Source organism: Cricetulus griseus, assembly GCF_003668045.3.
Source record: "Cricetulus griseus strain 17A/GY chromosome 1 unlocalized genomic scaffold, alternate assembly CriGri-PICRH-1.0 chr1_1, whole genome shotgun sequence".
Lineage (NCBI taxonomy): Eukaryota > Metazoa > Chordata > Mammalia > Rodentia > Cricetidae > Cricetulus > Cricetulus griseus.
Window position 1 is genome coordinate 204596395 of NW_023276807.1, and position 11095 is coordinate 204607489.

At 40.2% G+C, this 11095-nt stretch overlaps 1 non-coding gene across 1 annotated transcript; it reads left to right on the plus strand.

Annotated features, from left to right (window-relative positions):
* The first annotated feature begins 3609 nt into the window (after nucleotides 1-3609).
* LOC113832212 lies at nucleotides 3610-3716 on the plus strand. Its single transcript, XR_003479406.1, has one exon. It is a non-coding gene; the product is annotated as a U6 spliceosomal RNA (small nuclear RNA).
* The last annotated feature ends 7379 nt before the right edge of the window (nucleotides 3717-11095 follow it).

Here is an 11095-nt window from a genome sequence, read left to right on the forward strand (position 1 = left end):
TTTTCCTAACATGCTTGAGTCCCTGGGTTCAATCATTGCACCATAAACAAACAAATGGGTGTCCATAAATACACAACAGGCACTAGCCTAGTGTCACCATAACCTTCAATTTCCCTTCAATCCAAGCATCTTTAATGCCATTGCGTTTTTATTTATTTTGTTTCTGTTTCTTGCTTTTGTTTTGTTTTTGAGACAGGGTCTCACTTTGTAGCCTTGGCAGTAGCATGAGTTTTAATAATGAAACCCCAGAGTCAGATATTGGGGTAAATCCTGGAAGGTCAGAGAAGTAAAGGAGCCAACCACAAGAGAGACCTCTTATCTCTACCGAATCCTCAGACCAAAGGCACAATCCTGTCCCTACAAATCCTAGGATTAAATGCAATGAGCTCCTCTCCCTGATGCTGGGATTAAAGGTTTATGATCCCAAGTGCTGGATCAAAGATGGTAACTCTGTTTCTCTTTTAGACTGGACCAATCTCAATAGCCCAGGGTGGCCTTGTACTCACAGAGATCCACCTGTCTCTGCCTTGCAAGTGCTAGATTTAAGATTTGTGCCACCACTGCCTGGCGTCTATGGTTAACTAGTATGGCTAGCTCTGCACTCTGATCTTCAGACAAGCTTTATTTGTTAGATCACAAACAAAATATTATTACATTTCCCCTTTTTTGTCTAAAACAAATAGGTTATAACTACTATAAGAAAAACTGTAAGTACAATAACTACATACAATATATAAGGCAATAAGCACATCAACAATGGCTAGTCCATTTGCATTTGACAAATTCAGAGAAAATACTCCATTATCTATCCTAACTTGATGTGTCTAAAAGATTGTACCTAATTCACTTTCTATTCTAATTTGTATTATCAAAATTATCTTATACACTTTACACTTATACACTTTACATCTGTATGGTGCATTTCTTTTCTAACCTTGTAAACAAGGAAAACTATAACTATCTAGTCTTCAACTCCCTCAGAGACTCGAGAAGGAAATAATATTAATCGAGTAAGCAGGAAGTACAAGCAATCAACTTCCAAAAATGTGAAGAATGACAGAAACAGCAGGATGCTGGCAGTCACCCAATGTTCCTCTGCAACATTGGGGCGTCCATCTTCAGCCTACAGGCCTAGAGTATTCAACTTACTCTTATACGAAGCAGGATTTTTAAAGGACTGCCCCGCCTTGTCTTGGAAAAGCAGTCACTCTTTTTTGTGCCCTGCTTGTCCAGTTTGGATAGCATATTGTCAGCAGTGGAGGTGAAGGAACCAGCTTCCCTTTTGGCAGCCATAATGGCCGAACACGTGCTTCTATGACCTTGTCCCAGACACTAAAAAGTCAGATGCCTGTCTCGTGACAAGGAGCCAATCAGAAGTTAGCTGGTGGCGCTATGCTTTACGACCCTGGGTGTGCTTTATGGACAAGTGCACAGCAATGACGTAGAGAGCATAGCAACCACCCTGGGAGGGCCTATGGGTCATAACAACCAGTTGACCAATCAACACAGGGCAAGCCCTCCAACCCTGGGAGGCACACCAATCCTGAGCCTGTGCGTACCCCTAGACACTCCCCTTACGCTGCCCTATAAAGATCTGTGCGCAGCGGCTTCAAACTGTCTTTGCTAGCCATCCGCCATGGTGGGTGGGTCAAAGACCCGAGCTAACATGGGGTTAGCTCGTTAAACTGCAATAAAGCCTCGTGCAGTTTGCAGCAAGCTCTCGAATCTGCCTGGTGATTGGGGTGACCAAGAACGTGGCCTGGGACCCCGGATACTTGAGTTTTCAGGGGTCTAACAGAGGCAAGAGCACTTTCTTTCCCAGTGGCTTACTTTTATTACAAAGACAGAAAACTCCATGTGGAGTTTCTTCGATGCCCATCATCTTCTCTGAAGTAGATTGGTGCTGGTAGGAGCAGACGGGTCTCATTGTCATAAGAAAAAAAAAAAACTGCATGTTATTAAAACATCTTAAATGCCATATTCTGTAGATCTCTGAAGTGTTTGAAGATAACATGTCTATCTAAAATATATCTCTGTTTGACCTTGAAAACATACCTAATATGATTACAAGTTTGATTGTAATAGGTGACTAACTACTAACCCGCATTTCTTTATTATCCTAAATAGTTTATAATAATTTTCAAGGACTAGAAATTTGCATTACATTGTTAAATGAGCTGTATAAGTACAATATCTTGAACAAAGACAGGCAGTGGTGGTGCACACCTTTAATCTCAGCACTCGGGAGGCAGAGGCAGGTGGATCTCTGTGAGTTTGAGGGCAGCCTGGTCTTCCAAGAGAGTTCTAGGACAGTCTCCAAACCCACAAGAAACCCTGTCTCAGAAAAATAAATAAATAAATAAATAAATAAAAACAATATCTTGAATAAGATTAAAAATGTATATATAGTATTTTCTAACTAAAATAATCTTAAATTTGTATCAATATGCAAAGATCCATACTAATGTAAAATATTTAAAACTAGTAGCTGCCTTTTAAAAGTAAACTCAATAATCTACCTTTTTATCTTATCATATCTATATCTTTCCTATTTTCTTTTCACAGTATATTCAATAATCTACCTTTTAGCCTATCATATTTATATTCCCCTTTTTTCTTTCAAAACAAGAACACTGAATCTATTCTCCTTTGTTTAGCTTTTTTCCTGGTCATTACAAATAACAACTTATAACTAATCCTATTAAACAATGGCAAATATCCACAACCCATTGAATGACCAAAAAACAGCCACCCCACCTCTTGGAAATGTGGGCACTGTATTCTTAAATTTACTTCCTGCTGTCTGGGGTTAACAGCATCTTTAGGGAATCCTGAAAAGAAAAATTTGGGTTAATTGTCAAGTCCTGGGAGAGGTAGCTGTATCATTTTTTATCCAGTCTTTGTATAATGGGAAAGTGCAGGACTTGTCTCAAGTCCTGGCTAAAGTAGTCTGTGAGACTGGATCATCTCAGCTAGCCACCTCAAAATTGTCCTGAGAAATTTGTAGTCCAAAGCTGATCTTTAGGTGGTGTTGTTCAGCTTAGTGGTGTTACCATAGTCCTGATCATTGTGGGGCCCCATCCTTCTTTTGGAAACTTCGAAATTGTTGTTAGGCATGGTCATGGTTCACTGCAGAAAACTGATAGAGACTCAAACCCTAGATCATGTACAGGAAGCTAAAAGAAGCCTTTTTCTAGAATTAGTTATTACTTTATATGACCATTAATATCATGACAAAAGATATATATATATATATATATATATATATATATATATATATAATCTTATAAGTTTTGAGGTAATAGTTATACCTTAAATAATACTTTAGAGAGTCAAAATAAAACCAAAGGATTATGAGATTAGTGACAATAAAATAGTCCCTAATTTTTTGTTTTTCTTCTGTCCCATATAGGTGGCTCTTATGAGATGAGACAGAGATTTTGAATGTTACTTTAACAATCATGCTTGGGTTTAGAGAAAGAGAGAGCTACACTCCAACTCCAAAGCCAGCTTTCATTTTTAATTGGACTGGGATTACAAATAGACCAATTACATTATATATGTATAGAGAAAAGCAGAAACAAATATTTGGAAAGATTTATGAAATTCGTGCTTGTTTCAGCAGCATATATATTAAAATTGAAATGACAGAGAGAAGATTAGCATGGCCCCTGTGCAAGGATAACAAGCAAATTCGTAAAGTGTTCCATATTTTTGTAGATAAGTATTTATCCCTGGCATAGAAATGGACTTTGTGGGCCCATTCCATGTGGATGGATGCTCTCTCAGCCTGGACACATAGGGGAGGGCCTAGGCCATGCCCTGGATGATATGACAGACTTTGGCAGTCCCCCATGGAGAGCCTCACCCTCCCTGGGTAGTGGAAGGGGGATGAGTTTGAGGTTGGTGGGGGGGGGGAGGAGGGGGGGAGAGGGAGCTGGGATTGACATGTGAAACAGGCTTGTTTCTAATTTAAATGAAATTGTATCCTGTTGGAGGTGTTATACACTAATTTACTCTTTTTCTTGGGACATATTTCAGGATGATTTGTCCTTTTTCTTCACATGTCTCATTTGTCTAGTGGTCTTCATATTCCTTAGCTGGATGCCTTCATTCTCCTGAAAAGAAAAAAACAAAACCCTTCCCCACCCCTAATTTTAAGGAGGTTCCATCATGGAAAGTTTTAGCTGATCAAATGAAAAGCATTAGTTACTTTTAAAGTTAGTTTAGAATGAGCAGCCATGAACTATCACCTCTTCTAATCAAGAGGTGTTTCTTTGTCAATTTTGATGGTATCCATAGCTTTTCTTCTCCTATGGAAACAAAAGCAAAACCCCTTCCCCAACATAACACATATCCTGGTTTCCATTCTGAGGTCAGCACATCTTTATATCGGCTGGTTTAACTCCGTAGTTTTTTCTGTTATCCAATGTCTCTCCACAGTTGTTCCTTTCTCATTAGCCTTCAGACGATTCAAAGTTACTAAAGCACTATGCAATCTATTTCTGGGGGTCTTTATTAAACCTTTCTGTTTATTTAGCATACCCTTTAGAGGTCAATTTTATCTTTCTATAACTGTTTGCCCTGTAGGATTATACAGTATACCTGTAATATGCTTTATATTGTAATAAGTAAAAAATTATTTCATTTTACTAGAGACACATTATTGCTGGAGCATTGTCAGTCTTAATTTGTACAAGTATCCCCCAGATGTCCATCACTTCTAACAAATTAGAATTATGTGATTATAGAACCAGCCTTTTCAGAAATCAAAGCAGTTGCCCATTGAAATACTGAATAGATATTAATGGTATAGTGTACCTTTTTTTTTTTTTTTTGAGACTTTTTCTGTGTAGCTTGGGAGCCTATCTTGGCACTCGCTCTGTAGACCAGGCTGGCCTCGAACTCACAGAGATCCACCTGCCTCTGCCTACTGAGTGCTGGAATTAAAGGCATGTGTGAACAACGCCTGGCTACTTAGTGTACATATTTTAATTTTGCAAATTCTACAAAATGAAACACATCCATCTGTCAGATTTCATTTTTTTGAGTACCCTTTGGGTTACTTCCTGCTGATAGTGGAGTTTGGTTGTATAAAGTACAAGTAGAACTTGTCCAAGTCTCTTAGCTCTTGCTGAATTTTACCATTGAATATTTTCCTTTCTGTATTTCCAGTTTAAAATGAAGAAGGTAAAGACTCTCCATCTTGGTACTTATTAATTGTTTCTCCCTGCTGATCCCAATTATTTGTCCTGTATATTCTTTACTATCCAGCTGCCCCTAAGTAGACGAGGAGGTTTCTGTTCTCCATTACATTCCTAGATATCTCCCGAGGGCCTTCGTGTATGAGAGGCCACACCTATGTCTTCCCAAGCCCCTGCACAACTCAAAATGCTGCATCATGGAAGTGGCTTTTGTAAGCGGGAAGGATCCTTTTAAAACTTTTAAACTCTAAAATCTCCTGTACTTGAGCAGTCAAGGTTCTACTATCTGTTTCTGGTTTGGGGTTTGAACTAAAGACAGGGTAATTTTTAAGGTTTTTAGGAGAATGAGGCTTAAGGCTGTATCTAAAAGTCTGTGAGGGAGGGAACTGCCTCAGGTCCCTTTTCTATGAGCAATCTGTTAAGGTTCTTCTTCGACCTTTTTCCAAGTTAGGGGATGAATGTCTGGGCTTTCTAAAATGACCCATGGACATTTTTTTACAAAAAGGCAAAAAACTGAATCAAGTCCTTACATTTTAATCAAACACCTCCTTCCCGAAAGGAAGTGTTTGACTTCCTTAGACAATTTGGCCCATCCTTATGGAACAGAATGAGGGGGGACTTACCAGGGAATCAGTCACTCATGAGCGGTGAGAACTTTTCCCAGACCAACGTCCGTCGCAATCGGGCGAGCAGAACTTCCTTGTCGGTGTGCACTACGAGGTTTCCTTGGGGGGGGGGTCTCCGTTCGGGGAAGAATCCGTACCTTGAGCCACACATTTGGGTGCCACCTGTCTCGGCCCATGGGGCTCCAGTAATTCGTGGGTCCGAGGTGGATCAAGCCTGAAAATAATGGGCGAGAAAGAGAAGCCAGACCAAGCAGGGTCTTTGTCAAGGTCTCAGTTTATTGAAATCAAGGGGCTTTTTAAAGAAAAAGGGGGAAGCAGAGAAAAAGGAGGTGGGAGGAGGAATGAATGTTAATTGCTCTCAGGCAGGTATCTGGAATCTCCTGTGTTTATCTCAAGCACTAACTAAGAAAGTGGGGGAAGGAATAGGTGTTAGTTGCTTCTCAAGCCAGGTCCCGGAACCTGAGGGGTGGGATGCTAGGCTAGCTGGCGGCTAGCTAGGCATGGGGGGTCGCAAAGGCTGATCGCAAAGTTCTTATAATTCCTTTGGCTTGTTGCCAAGTGATGGAAAAGTCTTTTTTCAAACCTTTGCTATTGACATCATGTCTTTTATGAAATTCTGAGGTCTCCATCACATTTCCTATCAATAGTTGATCAATTTCATCATTTCCTTGTGCTAGAGGCCTGGAAGACCCATATGGGGTCAGATGTAATATAAATATACATTTATATTATATTTATATTTATTGGAAATGAATAATAATAAAGTCAATTCTGTATTATCTGGGATAAATTCAGCAGTTTCAATATGCAAAACAACTCTTTCTGCATATTGTAAATCAGTAAATATGTTGAGAGGTTCTTTATGATCCATTAACATCATGAGAACAGAATATAACTCTGACTTTTGAACAAAGTCATAAGGACTTTGATCTCCTCTACTCAAATTTCCTGATTTGTAACCTGCCTTTCTTGATTCATTTGCAACATTATAGTATGTGGGGACTCCAGTATTGGTGTTCCCTGTACAATACAAGGAAGAATCCAGTTAGTTCTCTTTATAAGTTGAATTATCTTGCTTTTGGAATATTTGCTGTTAATCTCTCCCAAAAACATTACTGCAAGCTCTTTGCCAAAGTTCATTTTCTGCTCATAATTTGTCAATTTCACCACTAGCAAAAGGTACAATTTCTGTGGGGTCTATTCCTGCTAATTGACAAAGCCTCAATTTTCCTTTTAGAACTAATTCAGAGATTTTTTTCCCCATAAGTTTTTATTTTATTTTTTTAATCTGTTTATGTGGTAAAAAGTTCCATTCTAAGATAATATCCCTTTGCACTAATATTCCTGTATAACAATGCTTAGAGGATAAAATAACCAAAATACAATCAATCTCTGGATCCAAATGATCCACCTAAGCATCCTGTAATTTTCCACCAAAGCCAATTCTCTCTCAGCTTCAACTGATAATTCTCTTGGATTATTTAATTCCTTGTCACCATCTAAGGTTTTGAACACATTACTCAGTTCATTTTTTTCTATTCCAATAGTGGGCCTTAGATAGGAAATGCCTCCTAGCAATCTTTGAAAGTCATTAAGAGTCAGCAATCAATCTCTCCTAATTTATAGCTCTTGGGGTCTAATTTTCTGTAGATCACACCTGTGTCTACAAGACCTTTAATGACAACATCATTTATTCATATTTTAAATTTTGGTCTTTGTTCATTTATAGAAAATTCAGGTTTCTTATGAATTTTTTGTTCTCTCTTCTATAGCTGTTTTATCAACCAGAGTAGTATGTTTTTTTGTTTTGTTTTGTTTTGTTCTTTTTTTTTTTTTTTTACAATAGGAATTAGGTTCTTTAATTGCTCTGGGAAGGAGTTTCCTCCATGGTTACAAGAAATGACTGAACTGAATTTAATGTGGGGACCTCTGAGAGGCCCCTCAAGGAGTTTCCTGATGGCAAAGTATTGCCTTAACTGTCCCTTGTTGATCTACATTCATTAGTTCAATGTCTGCCTTTGCCATACCTTCTGCATAATCCAGAAGGAAGGGGCATTCTGTTTGAATTATGCTTAGGAATACCCTATTTATAATCCCTTTAAAGGTGACTTTATTTGCCACAATCTAAACACTTGACATTTTGATTTTTCTTCAAACCTCTAGAAATTACCTCTCCTACACAATCATCATCGTGGTCATGAGATCCATTAAATTCCTCTGTCTGCATCTGCTGGGATTAAAGGTGTATGCCACCACTGCCTGGACTCTATGACTAACTAGTGGCTAGCTCCACACTCTGATCTTCAGGCAAACTTTGTTAGACCATAAACAAAATACCACCACACTTGGCTGGCCTGGAACTCACTATGCAGACCAGGCTGACCTCCAACTCATAGAGATCAGTCTGTCTCTGTCTTCAGAATTCTGGGATTAAATGTATGTGCTCCACTCAAGGCTTTAATGCCATTTCTTATGTTGATTCAGGCTATCTAATAGTTATAACCATTACTATACCCCACCCATGTCCAGCTGTAGCCAGACAGCCCTTTTTCCCCAGCTCTACTTTCTTTCTCTTGCACTCTACCCTAGGGCTTCTTTCTCTCTGTTGCCAGTGTGAACCAGCACAGCCAGCTGGCCCACATGCAAACTATGCCTGGAAGTATAAGAGAATCCATGCCACATAGAAGGAGACAGTGGACAGGGGGTAGAGGAGCCAACGTGTTTTTACCTGGAACTTCAGAAAGCCAGCCTGAGCCAAGAGGGAAAGGGTGAAACACACTTGCCTGCAGTACTAACCATTCTGATATATGCTTCTAAACTGGCTTTCCCTTACTTCTCTTGTATTCTTTCCTGGGTCCTCCACCCAGTGCCTAGGGTCACTTATCAAAGTAAACAACAGGCCACCCTTCCTTAGCTTAGGGCCTTTTTGGAAGAACTCACAGTAGGACACACTTCTTGACACAGGCTTTCTCTTTATCTGTGTTTTAGTTTCATTTGGTTCTTAGACAGGCCTCAGCTACATGGCCCCAGGCTGACCTTGAACTCAAAGTCCTCCTGCCTTCACCTTCTGAGTGCTGGGATTATAACACAGGGTTTCTTAAGAAGGCTCTTTGACATTAGACTGGCATCTCCAGTATAGACTATCCATTCATGGGACTCATGACGCCTCTGGCTCCCCTGGGTGACCAAGGAACAATCTTCTACAGCTTTTGTACTGTTAGATTGCATGGCTTGCTTTTATGTCTCCCATACTACAATGAATTTAGGGATAGTACATTTTCCTTTGGTGTTCTTGTGCCTATTACAGTATTGGCATTCAGTAGAAACATATCTGCATCATATAGAAGCTGTGTGTAGTGTCATAAACACGAAATCTCAGCACTTAGCAGGCTGAGGCTGAGGAGCACAAGTTTGAGGCCAGTGTGGACCATGAAGTAAGATATTTGCTCAAAAACAAAGACATAAAATCAGTAGATGGGTGAATAAGTAAACAAGGGGAGTAGACAAAAATGGACCACAGTAGCCCCCATTTCAGATATCATAGTTAACTACCTACATTATTTAAATGCCACTTATCTCAGCATCCCCCAAATAATAAACATGACACAACATGCAGTTAAGTTATATTACTGTTAAGCTATATAATGATGTTAAGTTTAGGCAAAGATAGAAGAAAATAAAAATCTCACCACAAACCTCCATGTTCCTGCACATGAAGGACCTTGTGGTTGTTGCTCCATTTCAGTGGTGCTCTTTTGATAACAGTCACTGCCAAGCACCTCACCCAGACTCCTGTGTAAATCCTCCTGGGTTGATCTATGTCTTCTGCCTTCCAGGGGTGGGAGGGTGAAAGGATTAGGCTTTAATGCTGATCCGTCTACCTCTTTAAGAGACAGACTCTCTGACAACAGTCAGGGCACACACAGGGACGTGCCATCACCACGCATTTACAGCCTGCATGAGGACTCTGGGCATGCGTGGAACCTCAGTGCACATTTGTAGTCTTCCCTTTAAAAGTTCCAACTTCCCTGCTTTGCTCTCTCTCTGCTTCTTCTTCGCTCTCTCTCTGCTCTTCTCCTCTCTGTGTTTGCTTCTGCTTCTCCTCTCTCTCTCTCTCTCTCTCTCTGGCGACCCGCCATGGCGGTCAGACATTAACTCTGTTTCTCTTCTCTCTTAGTCTCCCTACTCTGCTGGGCCTATAATAAACTGGTTAACATGCCTCATCTTGTGCCTCCTCTTTTTCTTTATATCTAATTTAAACAAAAACATAACAGGGGGTTCAGTCCATTTTTATTACTGTGATGAAATATCTGAGGTAGATTCCTTTGTAAAGCCAAGGCATTAACTTAGCTGCCAGACTTGGGGTCTAAATACTTACAGTGGTAAAGACCTTGCTGACAGAGCCCTCAGCCAGCACAGGGCACGACATGGCAGGAAACAGGATCTCCTGCTCCCACCAGTATCCCATCATGGGGCCTAACTTGATGATGCTGAAATAGCATCCTTGGATCAAGTTTTCGGCCCTTAAAACCTTACAGTGGCGATTCAGGTGGAACATATAAGATGTGCTTCTGCATGGGACTTCTCCGGGATTCCTGTGGAGAAAATGAAGGGAAGTCTTCTCTCAAGACTGCCAGGGCCTTTTTAGGTTTTAAGACCTCTCAGGACTATAGCAGCCAGGTGTGTAGTCCTTTTAGCCTTGATAAAAGACAAAAGTCATCCTGTGGTGATCTAGTAGCAAGAAAGAGATTTATCTTAAAAGGGGCCCACAAGCTCTTCTCAGGTCAGAAATAGTGTGTGTGATAACTCTTTAAGCAACTCAGTGCAAGGAAAGCCTTGTCGGGGAACAAGATCTCCATGATAGAGCTAAGACTGTCCCACAGCTTAGGGTACATTCTCCTACTGACTTCAGTAAAGTAGTCTGTTTCCTTGGCTTTGGAGACAGACTGGCCTTGAACTTGCTATATACCTAAGGATGACCTTAAACTCCTGAGCCTCCCACCTATGCCTCTGAACACAGAGGTGTCCTGTGTCTGTACCTGGACACAGATGTGTCCCACGGTTCATGGCAAAGTATCTTAAGGGCTAGCTATAGTGAAGCATTTGAAGAAACCGAAAATTTTCACATAAAAATAATAAATTTATTTATTTATTTATTTTGGTTTTTCAAGACGGGATTTCTTTGTGTAACCTTGACTATACTGGAACGGACTCAATCTTGACCAGGCTAACCTCGAACTCACAGAGATCTGCCTGCCTCTGCCT